The sequence below is a fragment of the Lygodium microphyllum genome, chromosome 23 (assembly GCF_053477565.2).
Source record: "Lygodium microphyllum isolate KBCC chromosome 23, Lygodium_microphyllum_v1.1.10, whole genome shotgun sequence".
In the NCBI taxonomy this organism is placed as follows: domain Eukaryota; kingdom Viridiplantae; phylum Streptophyta; class Polypodiopsida; order Schizaeales; family Lygodiaceae; genus Lygodium; species Lygodium microphyllum.
In genome coordinates this window covers 104019725-104036322 of record NC_141157.1, presented here as the reverse complement: position 1 = coordinate 104036322, position 16598 = coordinate 104019725, and the positions used below count along the sequence as shown (strand labels likewise).

Genomic DNA, 16598 nt, shown 5'->3' with positions numbered 1-16598 from the left:
TATTAGTAGAGGCCATTACACATGCCTTTTTCACAGAAGAAATATAAACATTTCAAGATCCTTTTGCACACAAGAAAGAAAATATTACCAAAAAATTGTTATCAACAAGTTTAGCAATATGGATGAGAATTCCTCTTTGTTCATTTTTAATTTTTGATTACATTGTAAAATTGTACAATATGATGAATGAATGATCCATTGCAAAACTCTAGTGTAAAGTCCATAAAGGCTAGGATAAAGACATTCCTTGAGGGGAAAAGGCCAAAAGATCAATTGTGGGGGCAGTTGTGGCCTAGGTGGCAAGGTTACTGTGTGCAGCTAAGTTGTGGATTTGAGATTGACAACAAGGTTTTGGTGGTGAGGTTAGGGTTCGAAAGATCGATGTGTAGTATCCTCCATATCATACCACAAAGCTTTTAATATATTCCCTCCTCTCCACCCCCTATAGCCCACTAGCCATTGCTTATGACCCACTCTCCATAACCATCCTCAATTATGCCCATTCTTTGACATCTATCATATCAATTTTAAATTTCCATATAGCCTTTTCATATTGATGCATAGCCATTAATTGAGCTTCTTCCTCTTGGTATTGTCTCTATACTCTCTCTTGCTTCGATTCATCTCTTTAAACCACCTCCTCCTTGTGGTGTTGGGCAATGCAAACTATAACAAATTGAAGGGTGGTGATTTTGAACTTTTTAATATCAAAATTGTAGTAGCCTTATATATTAATATCCTATGCCAAAAAAAATTACAAAATGCAAGCTTCGATTGGAAAAAATAAGTTTGTATTATAAAAATCATTCCAATTTGAAAGATCATATATAATATTCCAGATAAGAAATGTATTGAGGCACATTCTTCACCCACAATTGATGTATTGATCAAGTTGTTATGGGACTCACATAATCCCTATGGTAATGATACCCAAATGTATTCTTCATTACATAAAAGGCTCTCCATGTAGCTTATAAGCTTGTGTCACCCTCTATGCACCCTTAGAGCCACATACCACCTCAAGGGAGAGATGTAGATACTTACTATTGGGCTCTTCTATGGTATCCCTTGCCAAAAATATTTATACAATAACATATATTTTTATGCATATTGTATAATATGGGAATCGAGTGATCCATATTCAATCATTAAACATGATAAGAATTCTAAAGCACTAGCATCAAAACTAGTATAGAAGAGACCTATGAACATGAACAAGGCTCATGATAAAAAAACTTACCACTCGTGATAAGAAATGAAAAAGACTCACAAATCATCCTTCATGTAAGGAAATATACTCAAAAGTATGGGATGTAACATTCCATCGTCTTATAGACCCCTTAATAACAGTAGGGCAAGAGAATATGTGAAATTGTGCAAGAGCAGTGGCAACAAAGTTACAACGTAGATATCAAAAGAAAGGGAGATTTAAAAATATGTTTAAATCTAGGGTTAGGGTTGGGGCTTGGGCTCTCAGGCTCTCGGGCTCAATCTGGGGCTCATGGGGCACTTGGCCCTAAGGCTTGGGCTAGGACTCGGGCTAGGGCTCATGAGAGCCCTTTTGTAGCTCCAATTGAGAAGTGTAGACTATAGTATTCATAGCTTTTGCCCAGGCAATCCCTTACCGTTAAGCATGTACCTTCCCATTTCCACAATGGTGTGATTTTAACACTTGACAGCATCATTCTATTGAGGTATATGAGAAAATTTCAATTGATGCTTAATCCCTTTGCTCTTATAAAAGCCTTCAAACTCCTTTGAGATGAACTTTCCATCACCATTTATTCTAAATTTCTATATACTTTCCATGTTTCATTCTCGATAATTTTTAGTCACTTTTTAAGCCTACCGAAAGATTGAGCCTTATCACAAAGGAAGTATACCCACACCTTCCTCCTATAGTCATCAATGATCAACATAAAATAAGAAGATCCACCCACGGCTTATGTAGGCATTTTATCACACAAGTCAACATCATGCACCAACTCCAGAGAAGCCTTCACTCTTGCTTTCTTGTGGAACTACCTTTCTCTATTGCCTGCTGCCTACAAGCTTCGCACAGTTTCTTCATTTCAGTTTCACGCCAAAGTTTACTTATGCCTACTCTATTGGTGGCTATAAGAGTATGTAGCTCATACAAATTGTCCCATCTTTCTCACTTATCAACAATGTTATCGACACTATTTATAATTTCCACACTTATCTTGGCGAGATGCCATCTATAGAGCTAGAATTCAAAGGCTTCAAGACAACTATTAGGCTACTAGGGAGGATAAACCTCAAGAAGGAATGAGACATGAGTATGGGAGTCAACTCCAAGCATTTGTAAATAAGGAGAGGTAGCTAACTCGACTCAAGGTAGGTGAGGATAGGGTCCAGCTCTTGAGTTGGATGAGGTAGATGGTTAAGCCTCGCACAAACTGTGTTTAATTGTGAGTAAGCTCTTCAAGTAGATTGTGTGAACTTGAGGTAGGTCACAATGTGAACTCAAGTTCAGTCAAGGTATAAACTTGGAGTGTAGGTAGATGAGTTTGCAGATAGTGAATGACTCATTATTACTTGTGATGGGGTCTATCTTAGCCAAAGTAGATTCATGCAAATGAGGGATTAAATTTTTTTAAAAACCATTTATTTTTTAAAAATATTATATAATTTTGAATTTTTTCCTCTTCTGACCCCTAAGCATGAAGAGATCCGGTCTATGTCGTAGACAATGACCTACAAAATAGTATTGAATTGCCAACATTGTGTAATCAAGGATATGGATGTGCCATGATTAATTATGATCCAAATACTAATTTTTGGCCATTAACGATACAATTTACCACTGAATGTATTTCAAGTATGATGGGGATCCCAAAAATAATCAAACTTCATACCAAAAATCCCAAAATAGTTGTGTGCCTTGGTTGCATTAATATGGATATCAGACTCGTATAAGATGAAAAATACGAGGCTATTATACAATGAACTCCCAAAAATACAAGATATAATATAAAGATACATCCGCAAATGGTTATTTTGTATTGTTATGCCCGTAAGGCTACCATTTTTTGTACCATTCTATAAGCTTGCAAGGCTACCTTGAGTTTAGGATATGGTCATTTTGTATACCATTCTATAAGCTCAGAATGCTAGCATGCATTTATTATCTAAATTTTTTTGAGAGGAAGAGAGTAGATTAGTTCGGATATTCATCAGTGTTTTACTTGTCAATTATACTTGGCCATTTTCTTGTTGGTAATATGGGGCTGATCTCCTATGAATGACTAAGAACATTGAGAGTAGATTTTCTACAACTTTGTTAATGGCCAAGAAATAAAGCGTCAATAGCAACAAGAGCTATCAAGTGATGCATCCCATGGCACAAGGTTTATTTAAAAGGTACAGTAATGCTTGATAGTAGCAAGGAGATAATGCTGAAATCTTTTTGCAGCATAAACCATCACTAATCCTTGTCTTTTGGTGGTCGAATAGTTCATTTCCACCTAGATGAGCTGGTGACTATCAAAGTTCACAGGGAAATCCATGATATGCTCATGATGTTTTCATAACACTCCATTTTAGAGGCATTGATTTATACATGGAATGTTATGGGCCAATCTAGAGCTCTTAGAATAGGAGCAATCATGAGAGTCCTTTTTAATGCTTTGTAGGAATCTTAGCATTCCTTAGTCTAGGCCCATGTAATTAGTAGATTGTAGAGTAGTGATGCTAGGAGGCATATTCCACGGTGGATTCCGTGCCACGGTGGATTCCGTGAGGTTTTACGGTAGATTCCGTAAACTTAGATGACCGGGGCTCATACACAAAGAGGATTCTTTGTGCGAGAAGTTGATGGGGACGCCTGTCCTTTTCGGGCGTTTCATTAATTTAGTGTGTACGTGGGTGATTCCATAGCGGGTGATTCCGCAAAATACATGTTAAATTAATAAACGTTTATGAGTTTAGAGTGCGCACTCGTAATAAATTAAGGTTAGGATTTATTTCTAACCAGTTGATTTATTTATGTAGCTGAAGACTGCTAGGTATTCACTTTTGTCGGTTTAATTGTATTATTTTACTAACGATTGTGAATGCTTCAGTTGATGTGTAGAGATAGCAGCAGTGGCGGAGGAAAGCATTGGAGTCTAGCGAGTATTCGACCTTTGGATTATATTTTGATAGGCGCCACGCCTATATTTTGTTATGTCTATTGAGACATCGATTATTGATTATTATTTTGTATGCGCCTATGCGTACGGATATGTTATTTCTATTTGGACATTGAGATTGGGCGTGCCAGACTCTATGGGCACCGTCCATTAGCTTTATTTCCTATTTTTATAGAAAGCAAACTCAAAAGCTAAAAGCTTGTCATATTTTTGTAAATTGGGCTATTATTGAGCATGAAGATGGAAATATACGTAAAATACATGCTTTGTGAAGCGCTCACACAAGGCATGGGGGGAGATTGAACCCAAATGGTCTCTTGCTTCTTGTCGTTCATGCTTTTACATTGTTTTTTGTGCAAAAAGGTAGAGTTCATTGTTCTTGGGGACCTTCCGGGATTCACTATGTGAGCATACAGCGACCGATCTGCGCACCAGTGGTATCAGAGCGGAGCTGAGATCAAAAGCTTCCAATCGCTACCCATGTCGAGTGAAGGCAGAGCTCCTGGAACGATCGGGCTCTACAGTCAATCTCATCGCGAACCGTCGATACAGGCAGACTTCTGGCGATCAAGAACCCCTGTTTCCACTCTCAGATCGCGAAGGACCAGGCTGTACAGGCGGAGGACCACACATTCATCTCCTTTATCAAATCGTGGATATACTGTGAGAAAAATTTCATATCTCTTATCTCTCTTAAGTTTAAGCTTGACTTAAGCTTTAGAAGAAGCTTAAGTGCCCAGAAATTCATCGCGTGGTACAAGAGGAGGTCTCCGCGTTTTTCGCGCCGTGCTGAAAACGGCCCCCCCCCCCACGAAATCAGACGATTCACTGATTAAGCTTTTCAAGCTTAATCCCTTAAGTCAAAGCTAAACTACTCAAGTCATACAAGGCAAGCAAATTCATAAACTTTAGGTCCTGCACCTCCGAAGTCAAGTCCTGCAAGTCGACTGGAATCAAGTCGTGCAAGTTCATCAAGTCGGCCTAAGTTCTGCAAGTCTGCAACTCTGCAAGTCGGCTAAGTCTGCAACTCTACAAGTCGGCTAAGTCTGCAACTCTGCAAGTCAGACTAGTCAACTGGAGTCAGAACTGACTAGTGCTCAAAACTCCTAGAAGGGCTGTTCCTGCGCAAAAACTCTGAACTGCAAAGTTGTTCGTGGCAAGGTATTCTATCCATCCACAGGTCCGCTGAAGTATTTTTAGCAAATGAAGAAGGAAATATTGCAGATTTTTTGAAAATTGAGAAAGAAATATCCAAAAATACATAGCCTTGTAACCCCGAATTTGAGCTACGCTCATCCCGCTAACCTGATTTTGAGTGAGAAAGGTCTTTTGAGTTTTACAGGATGACGACACCACATATGGATGATCCTATGGCTGAAGACGACCTACCTGAGCCTACCATGGAACAAAAGCTGGATCTATTCATGCTGCAATTGGAAGAAGAACGAAGGGCTAGGCAAGCATTGCAAGCGCAATTGACAAAATTACAAAGAGCGTCTACCGACAAAGAAGAACCTCAAGCTGAAGATCTGATTCGACATACCATCGACGCCACTCTTGAAGCACAAACCATTCACAAGGAATCAAAGATAAGTAAACGAAGTTTCAAATTTCGCACTTTCAATGGCATACGAGAAGGAAAGACTGTTTTATCATTCATTAGCCAGTTTGATGACTATTTCCATGAGGAAACTTATCCAGAAAAAGATAAAATCAAGTGTGTTACTAATCATTTGGTAGACAGAGCATCACTTTGGTGGACTGTAGTACGCAAGAGCATAGAATGTCCTGCTACTTGGGAAGATTTCAAGAAGAAGTTCATGCAGAATTTCCTTCCACTGCAATTTCATGAGAAGGCTATCAAGCAATGGGATTTACTTCAACAACGGGATCGTGAGCCTATTCCACAGTATACATAGCGTTTTTGGAATGCACTCCTACAGCTACGCATGCTTGAAGACGTACCAGAGACGACACATAAGCGGAAGTATATGTCTGGACTTCTTGGGCATTACTATGCTGAAGTGAACATGTTCAAGCCTGCTACCCTTGAAGATGCCATCTCACTAGCTCACGACACTGAAGATAAGTTACGCGGTAGAGACAGACGACCACAGCAATTCCAAGCCAATGGTAATTATGGATATAAACAATTCAATTCCAATTTTAGAAGGTTTAATCCAGGTCGTTTCTCATCACCATCTTTCCGCAAGAATTGGGCTAAACCACCTGCATTACCATCCAATGTCAATCCAAATCCTAAGCCTATTCCACAAGCAAATCCAAATGTACCCAGACTTCCAGCCATTGCAAATAATGTAACAAAGCCAAGCCAATAGTATGCTATAAGTGTCACCAGCCTAGGCATCTCGCAGCAAATTGTCATTCAAAGAAGCCACCAGCACATATCAACTATCTTGGAGCCATGGACGAAGACGAGCATGAGGATATGCCTGATTTCACTGAAGATGAGGATGATACTACTACTACTTCCAACACTTTACCAGGTATGCCTACTCCACATTCATTATTGACTATGAAATATTTGGTGCATGGAAAGGAAAGGACTATTTTGCATGATGACGGTAGTACTCATGACTTTATTTCAGCAAAATTGGTAAAGGAATTGAAATTACAGACTGTACCTATGCATTATCGCATAAAAGCTGCATTTTTAGGCACTAGGTATAATGGCACACAAGAAGTACAAGATTTAGAGATTCAAATTGGTTCATACATTGAAAGAAGAAATTTCTTAGTTGTTCCATTACAGTCGAGTGACATTATTCTAGGAATGCCTTGGCGACACCAGCATAACCCAGACATAGATTATTCCACACACACAATGAATATTAATTTTCAAGGAAAATCTATTACATTATATGGTATGCATGCATCTAATGTTTTTCCACTGCTTTCGCATACTCAAGCAAAACGTGCATTACGCAAGAGTACTAAATTATATCTCATTTGGGTGAATGAATTGCAAGCAAAGGAAAATCATATGCACCCTAGGCATAAGGAATTTCTTGCATATTTTAAGGACTGTTTTGCAGAAGACCTACCACCAGGTTTACCACCTTCACGTCCAGAAGACCATAAGATTGATTTAATCCCTGGCACACAACCACCTTGCAAAGCACCATATAGGCACAATCAGATAGAGCAAAAAGAAATCCAGACTCAAGTTGAAGAATTACTAAATAGAGGTTTAATTCGACCTAGCAGTTCTCCATTTGGTGCACCAGTACTTTTAGTCAAGAAAAAGAATAATACCTATCGTATGTGTATTGACTACCGAGCTTTAAATAAGATCACTGTAAAGAATAGGTATCCTATACCTAGAGTTGATGACCTTATGGACAAACTGCAAGGATCTTCTATATTTAGTAAAATTGACCTTAAGTCTGGATATCATCAGGTAAGGCTAGATAGATCTGATATATTTAAGACTGCATTCAGAACACAGTTTGGCCATTACGAATTCTTAGTCATGCCATTCGGATTGACTAATGCACCTGCCACCTTTAGTAGAATGATGAACCGTATCTTTTTAAAATATCAGTAATGTGTGATTGTTTTCTTTGATGATATTTTGGTGTTTAGTCAAAGTGAAAAAGAGCATTATGAGCATTTGTCATTAGTTTTTCAATTATTGAAAGAAAATCAATTGTTTGCAAATCTTGAAAAGAGTGAATTCTTTAAGACAGAAATTGAGTATTTAGGTCATATTGTATCATCTGAAGGAATTAAAGTTGATCCTAAGAAAATTGATGCAATATTGCATTGGCCTATTCCTAAAAATGTGCATGAGTTACGCTCATTCCTTGGTCTTGCTAGTTTCTATAGGAAATTTGTACGTAAATTTTCATTACTTGCTTTACCATTAACCAAACTTCTCAAGAAAGGAATTGTTTATCAATGGACTAAAAACCAGCAGAAATCCTTTGACTTACTGAAACGTGCATTAACCAATGCCCCTGTTTTACAATTGCCTGACTTTAATAGACCATTCTTTCTAGTTGTGACCGATGCTAGCGGATCAGGAATAGGAGCCGTACTAATGCAAGACAATCATCCAATAGCATATTCTAGTTCTAAGCTGAAACCCTCTGAGCTGAAATATTCCACTTATGACAAAGAACTATTAGCAGTTGTACAAGCATTAAGACAGTGGAAACACTACTTAATGTGTTCAGAATTCATGATAAAGACTGACCAGCAAAGCATTAGACATTTACTTATGCCAGGAGGCATATTCCACGGTGGATTCCGTGCCACAGTGGATTCCATGAGGTTTTACGGTGGATTCCGTAAACTTAGATGACCGGGACTCATACACAAAGAGGATTCTTTGTGCGAGAAGTTGATGGGAACGCCTGTCCTTTTCGGGCGTTTCATTAATTTAGTGTGTACGTGGGTGATTCCATAGCGGGTGATTCCGCAAAATACATGTTAAATTAATAAACGTTTATGAGTTTAGAGTGCGCACTCGTAATAAATTAAGGTTAGGATTTATTTCTAACCAGTTGATTTATTTATGTAGCTGAAGACTGCTAGGTATTCACTTTTGTCGGTTTAATTGTATTATTTTACTAACGATTGTGAATGCTTCAGTTGATGTGTAGAGATAGCAGCAGTGGCGGAGGAAAGCATTGGAGTCTAGCGAGTATTCGACCTTTGGATTATATTTTGATAGGCGCCACGCCTATATTTTGTTATGTCTATTGAGACATCGATTATTGATTATTATTTTGTATGCGCCTATGCGCACGGATATGTTATTTCTATTTGGACATTGAGATTGGGCGTGCCAAACTCTATGGGCACCGTCCATTAGCTTTATTTCCTATTTTTGTAGAAAGCAAACTCAAAAGCTAAAAGCTTGTCATATTTTTGTAAATTGGGCTATTATTGAGCATGAAGATGGAAATATACATAAAATACATGCTTTGTGAAGCGCTCACACAAGGCATGGGGGGAGATTGAACCCAATTGGTCTCTTGCTTCTTGTCGTTCATGCTTTTACATTGTTTTTTGTGCAAAAAGGTAGAGTTCATTGTTCTTGGGGACCTTCCGGGATTCACTACGTGAGCATACAGCGACCGATCTGCGCACCAAGTAGTCATGTGATGGTAGCATAGTTTAGCATAAAGCATCGATAATACTTGATATAGCTCATGAAGCACTGTCCCCCCTTTGGATTGGTATGTGGAGCGAGGTTCATGATAACCTTGGTTTTAGCAGAGTTAGTAGCAATTCTATTCTTAGACTGACATAGCCCAAGCTTATTCTATGGTTGACCCACAACTAGAACTTGAGAGGGGATTCAAGGAGAGGTTATAATACTTGCATCTTTGAAAGACTAGGTGAAGCTTGTGAAGATGTTATGCCTAGTTAGAGTGGACACATAAGTCCTCGACAAATGCCTACACACTGCGACAACGCTCTTCAAGTAGATTGTGTGAACTTGAGGAGGGTCACAATGTGAACTCAAGTTCAGTCAAGGTATAAACTTGGAGTGTAGGTAGATGAGTTTGCAGATAGTGAATGACTCATTATTACTTGTGATGGAGTCTATCTTAGCCAACGTAGATCTATGCAAATGAGGGATTAAAATTTTTTAAAAACCATTTATTTTTTTAAAATATTATATAATTTTTAATTTTTTCCTCTTTCGACTCCTAAGTCCGTAAGGCTACCATTTTTTGTACCATTCTATAAGCTCGCAAGGCTACCTTGAGTTTAGGATATGGTCATTTTGTATACCATTCTATAAGCTCAGAATGCTAGCATGCGTTTATTATCTAAATTTTTTTGAGAGGAAGAGAGTAGATTAGTTCGGATATTCATCAGTGTTTTACTTGTCAATTATACTTGGCCATTTTCTTGTGGGTAATATGGGGCTGATCTCCTATGAATGACTAAGAACATTGAGAGTAGATTTTCTACAACTTTGTTAATGGCCAAGAAATAAAGCGTCAATAGCAACAAGAGCTATCAAGTGATGCATCCCATGGCACAAGGTTTATTTAAAAGGTACAGTAATGCTTGATAGTCAACAAAGAAGGTGAAGGGTGTAGCAAGGAGATAATGCTGAAATCTTTTTGCAGCATAAAACATCACTAATCCTTGTCTTTTGGTGGTGGAATAGTTCATTTCCACCTAGATGAGCTGGTGACTAGCAAAGTTCACATGGAAATCCATGATATGCTCATGAGGTTTTCATAACACTCCATTTTAGAGGCATTGATTTATACATGGAATGTTATGGGCCAATCTAGGGCTCTTAGGATAGGAGCAATCATGAGAGTCCTTTTTAATGCTTTGTAGGAAGCTTAGCATTCCTTAGTCTAGGCCCATGTAATTAGTAGATTGTAGAGTAGTCATGTGATGTTAGCATAGTTTAGCATAAAGCATCGATAATACTTGATATAGCTCAGGAAGCACTGTACCCCCTTTGGATTGGTATGTGGGGCGAGGTTCATGATAACCTTGGTTTTAGCGGAGTTAGTAGCAATTCTATTCTTAGACATGACATAGCCCAAGCTTAGAACTTGAGAGGGGATTCAAGGAGAGGTTATACTACTTGCATCTTTGAAAGACTAGGTGAAGCTTGTGAAGATGTTATGCCTAGTTAGAGTGGACATACAAGTCCTCGACAAATACCTTGAGCTACTTCCATAGCATGCATGTCCTTAAAGATAGTGCTCATGACCCTCTGGAGGGTTGCTAGTGCATTAGTCAATCTGAAAGGCGAGACAATATAAGTGAATGTACCCCCCCCCCCCCAAATTGGTGGGAAAGGTAGTTTTTTGGTCTTTCATCCTGATGAACTTGCACTCGATTATATCTTGCAATCCCGTCTAAGAAGCTGTAAGTTTCTTTCCTACTACTTACTTGATTATGTGGTCAATGTATGGTAGCGGATAGTGATCTCCCTTGGTTGTGGCATTTAATTTCTTGTAATTGATGCGTATGCAAATTTTCCAGTTCTTTTTGGGTATCATGATGATTGATGATACCTAGTCTATATGCTCGATTTTGTAGATGAATCTCGCTTTTAGCAACTTATTGATCTCCTCCATGACATGATGAGAATATCGATGATTCATTGGATAGGCTCACTGTTGATTAGCTTTTGGTACCATCCCTTAGAGGAATCTTGTGGGTGAGAACTTGCAAGGAAATACCCTTAAGGTTGAGGCAAAAACATCTCTGTATTCCTCCAACAAGTTAAGCAATTGTTCCTTATCCTCCATAGTAAGGTCCTCAATAATGTAAATGGGCTTAAGGGATTTCCCAACATGGAGATAACCGGGGAATAATATGTGGACTAGTATGCTGAGCACAGTACTAGTGTTCATGCACCAAAGCTCATACAACTAGCGCTGTGTAGTGTTCATAACGATTCTAGCATCCATGCATAAGTATGTGTCATATATAACTTCGAAGTAGAGCTGTTTTTAATACTCTGCATATACCGTACGTCGAAAAGGAAAAGGCCGTCCAAAATCCAAGGGAACGATCTTCTAATGCATTCTTCCTGAGTTAGCCTGGATCTTTGCTGAAGCTCCGGATTTCAAAGGAGGCAGGACGGCGGCTCTAGAGTGTGAGAGTCTAGAGAACTCGAAAGCGTCAACACATGATCGAGGTCACTGTGTGTGGAGGTGTGTCACTCGGGACTCTGGATCGGGGCGCGGGCAAGAGGGCTTTCATCTCCCACATGCGAAGCTTGGCACGACAGGTACGGTTTACATTGCGGCAGCCGGCGGCCTTCAATGCTCTCGTTCCTGGGTGTATTATGACGCCTGTAACCCGAGGAGGGGGGAATGTACGGTTGGGCGGATGTCGACGGCTGGTATGTTGTACTGGGACGCGAGGCCGTTCTTGGATGCGGCCCTTCGCAGCGGCGCCCGTTTCCAAGTCTCGAGTGGACGAGATCGTAGCCGCCCGGAGGGAACTGGCATCTCTCCGTCCTTGAAGGAGGGGGGACCGCGTGAGGCCGGAAACGGAGCAACGCTACCCCTCGCTCTAGACGGTGGAGGGATAACGCCACCTTTGTCTGCGGGCCAACCTTCGGCCTCCTCTCAGTCCCCGGCGACAAACCCTCAAAATTTTGCGGATCTCGATAGACACCAATAATTAGTTTTCTTGGCACCCAAATAGATGGCACATGTGGTGGACGTGGACCCGCAGTCCCGTCATCTTCTTTGTTGTCACCAGAATCGGCTACCACGAGCTTATCTCAAGTGACCGCGACCAAAACCAGATATGCTGGCAGAAGGAACACCACTCATGTTGTAAGGTTCAGAGCTGGAGACATTGAAGGATTCTAAGGGGCGGTACTTAGAGGCCGTCCATAAGCCGCGGCCTAACAAAAGGTGGAGGCAAGAGAGCCCGACAATGACGATATTTGTCATGCTTCATCTCCTTATAAGTCCTCATCCATACCCAAAGTGAAGGCTACTGAATGTTATAATAAATCGGTTCCATCGCCAATGCCTTGATGAACCTAGTTCCATCATCAACTACTAAAGGAGGTCCCAATCCTCTTGAAAACTTCTATAGGATATTGGCCTCAGGAAACAACCATGTTTGCATTGGATTAATTGTCCATTCCGATTGCATAACTTGTACCTCATCCTAAGTTCACTCTACGTAACTTTTTGTCAGCTTTGTGTCCTATTGGGCCTGCATCATTCGGATATCTAAGGTAGACGGGCGATCTCATTACACTAGAGTAGACTTGTTGGGATCCTTGGAAGTGGTCTCCTTATCGTTAAAGGACTCGGGTGGCTTCTGTTGGTGCTACTCCTTGACATCATCTTGTTGAGTGCAAGTCTTCTCCTATTGGGGGAAACTTGTAGGTGTGAGCTCTAAAGTGAAAAGTGTAAGGGGAGCAACATGCATCATGGTAGGGAAGCGTATCCTACACGATTTCAGGAGTTTCATCCCACAAAGATTTTATCTTAGCTTCAAAATTGGCATGGTAGCAGAGCACATCATTCTACAAGATTGTGCCCACTCGTTCAAAGCCGCATTCTACTATTCCAACACCTAACAGTATTCCTTCAACAGCTCCAAGGTAGGATGTTGAGATGAACCACCTGGTTGTAATATGAATACATCCTCCATCTTTCCGAAGCCAATACGATATGTTCATCACTATCCGTAGTGACATTCTCCTCTGCCAACTTCTCGCTCTATGACTTGTCCTCCCACTTGATAGCTAAGTCCTTGATTGGTAGCATAGGGGGTAGAGTTGAAGGTGCAGCGCGAACTCGCAAGCTTTGTGTGCACATTCATCTAGTATTGTTGCACGTGGATAGGAATTGAATCTCATTGTAAAGATATTCAATGTTGATAAAATCAAGAAGCCGCTAATGAAACTACTTCCCAACGCTCCATAGCATTAGCTGGAGTTGGGTTGGAAGGATCTGCTATTTTACATGGTAGATCACGATCTACTTACTTATCAATATATCATTTCCCAAATTGTAAGAGATCACTATAAATCACAATTTCATTGGTTACTAGGAGCGGTGGGGAAGGAATCTTAGTTAGAGAAAATTTGATCTTATCTTGATGCCATCAGATGGCCTACATGCCCATTGTGACTAACTCGAGCTTTCCAGAGCTGCCAAGGGTAGCCTAAAAGAAGGTAGCAATCTTCTCCCTCCGTTACCATATTTAACATCATAAAGGATACTAGAAAATAAATAATGGCTACTTCTATCACCAAAGAGAGAAGTACACCCAAGGGTCATACCTATTGCATGCTATGGATTTGCTATATGGATCAAAACCAAGGTTTTGGCTCCCATCCATGAGGCCAAACTCGTGACAACTGGCGATAATATTGACTCTCAAGCCACTATCTAGTAAAATATTTTTGATAATCTGACCTTGAGATTGAACAAAGGTAACTAGAGTAGTTAAGTCAAACAACGGTGGTCATGTGCCTTCTATACCACATCTTCTGTTGTTGTTGCTATTGAGGTCTCCACCTTTGACATTAAAGGGGCCAAAGTCATAGGTTAAAGAATTTAGTGTAAGTGGTCATAGGTTAAAGAAGGTTGATATAGTAAGGTGGTAGGATGGCATTTCCTTTTGCTGGTGCATCTTGCATATGAACTTCTAGATTAGGTATCTCTACTAAAGCCTATGGTGTTACATTCTTTGTCTCTGTGCACATTGGAACCTTTTCCAAAACTGACCCAAGTCCAACATCACCACTAGTTTTATCGTTGACCACTTTTGTAGGCTAATGTCGAATGGCTTCTTGCATGGCCTAGAGAACTCTAGTAGGATTTCTACTAGTTCTTTCTTCACTCTCTTCCTAGATTTGGTAATAACATTGACTGTGGGGTCGGGTAACTCCTCAATTTCAACCACCTTCACCGAATGCATAGGAGCCTTGCCTTTATCACCCCATTGCTTTTGGAAATCCATGCCACCAATGTCCTTCTTGCTGCATACAAAAGAAGTAGGTTTTGTTCTAGGATCAATGAGGTTCTCAACTACCTCTTCCTTAATCTCTATCTCCTCCCGTAGTCTAATTGAAGGCTAATCTTATTGATCATATGGAATTGTGGGTGCAACCACCAGAAATGTCCTTGATGAGTTCCAATATGTGATGCCATTCACCCTAGTTCCTTGTTAGTTACCTCCCTAAGCCAGTTGGTTGCATGCATATATGCACACCTCTATATCATGAGTGGAAGCCTTGCAAATGCCATGACATCATTACTTTACTGCACATACCACTAGTAGATATTTGGAGTTAGTACACTTAGAGCATTAAAGGGTCTTGTTAGTAGATTTGCAAGCATCTTTTGAGCATTTTTGGCATCTTCTCGTTCTTGGATATTTGTATTGCTCTATCCAAACTGTTATCCTAAAACTGATCATTTTTTCAAAGAGACGGAGAGAAAATGACACAGTGTGGAGCCGTCAATAGAGAGGGCCAAGAACCCTCATAGTCTCCCATTATTCCATATCACTCAGTGTAACACGTTGTTTCATACCTAATTTATCTATTAATATTCGTTTGCATTGAAGAAAAGTAGATATATATATATAACTTGATTGAAATAATTTAGAGATTTCAAAGGCCAAGTAATTATAGAAAAAAACAGAGCACAAAACATTTCAAACACACATACACCGAAAGATATATAACCAATTTATTCTATATGAGAGTCCACCCACATGGCCATAACATTGTGTACCTCAATGTTATCATCCCCTATAATGATTAGATCATCTACATAGATCACTAGTATCACAAGACTTCTAGATAGATCACTAGTATCACAAGACTTGCATTTGTTTTGTTAGGAAACAGATTATGATAAGCCTTTCCAACTACAAATCCAAGGCTCTACAAGTAAGTACTAATCCATGCATGCCAAGTTCTTGGACCATATTTCAGCCCATAAAGTGCCTTTTTCAGTTTGCATACATAGTACGGATATTGAGGGTGTGGACATTCCCTTCTTGCTGATCCGTAAACACCTCTTCTGCCAGGCCTCCATTAAAAAAATGCATTCTTAACATCCATTTGGTGTAATTTCCAGCCCTTTGTTGCAGCCAATGCAATAACTATTGTGATGGTTGCCATTTTGACAATGGGGCTAAATGTCTCTTCATGATCTAGGGCATATTGTTGTGATATCCTTTTGCCACTAGCCTAGCTTTATACCCTTCAATGGTGGCATCTGACTTATACTTAACGTTATAGACCCATTTATAACCTATTGACTTCTTACCATCATGTAGTGCTACTAATTCCCAAGTCTATTTTGAATTGGTGCATTCATATCCTCATCCATTATCTTATATCACCAATTTTTGTCCACAACAACCTCACTGAATGTAGTAGGCTATCAATGTTCCATGAATGTTGTCATATATGCATAATGCATTGTTGAAAATCCACTATATATAAGCATGCCAGTAGGGTATCTCACCCTCTTTGATGTTTTGAACAGAGGTGGACTATTTGACTCCCCTCTCTCCTCATGAGGAAGGACATATATATTCTCCTTAACTTCAAGGTATAAATGGATGAAATTCCAAATTCACTATCCAAGATGTTAGCTGAGTCATATCTTGAAGTCAACATCCTAGTAGCATCATCAAGAACATTCTCTTTGCCTTTGCCTTTTGCTTCACTTCTCTCCCTCATTGACATAGCACTATCAGTGGATGGTGATGCATGACTGTGTAATCTACCACTCCAAGGAGAAACACTTGAAGATATGTCACTTGTAGGTCCAAACATATTAGTACTATGATGTTGAATAGCAATAGATACATGACTTGAAGACTGATTATAGGGAACAATAGCAAAGGAACCTTACCACAAAGCCAACTCATCAAGTATGACATCTTTGTTGCTGATAGATTCCCATGTAGATGGATCAAAGCATTTTTAAG

The 16598-nt window shown here is 39.7% G+C and overlaps 1 non-coding gene across 1 annotated transcript; it reads left to right on the top strand.

Annotated features, from left to right (window-relative positions):
* The first annotated feature begins 11961 nt into the window (after positions 1–11961).
* On the top strand, positions 11962–12226 carry LOC148016561 (signal recognition particle RNA). The gene has a single exon (XR_015688216.1).
* Positions 12227–16598: the final 4372 nt, after the last annotated feature.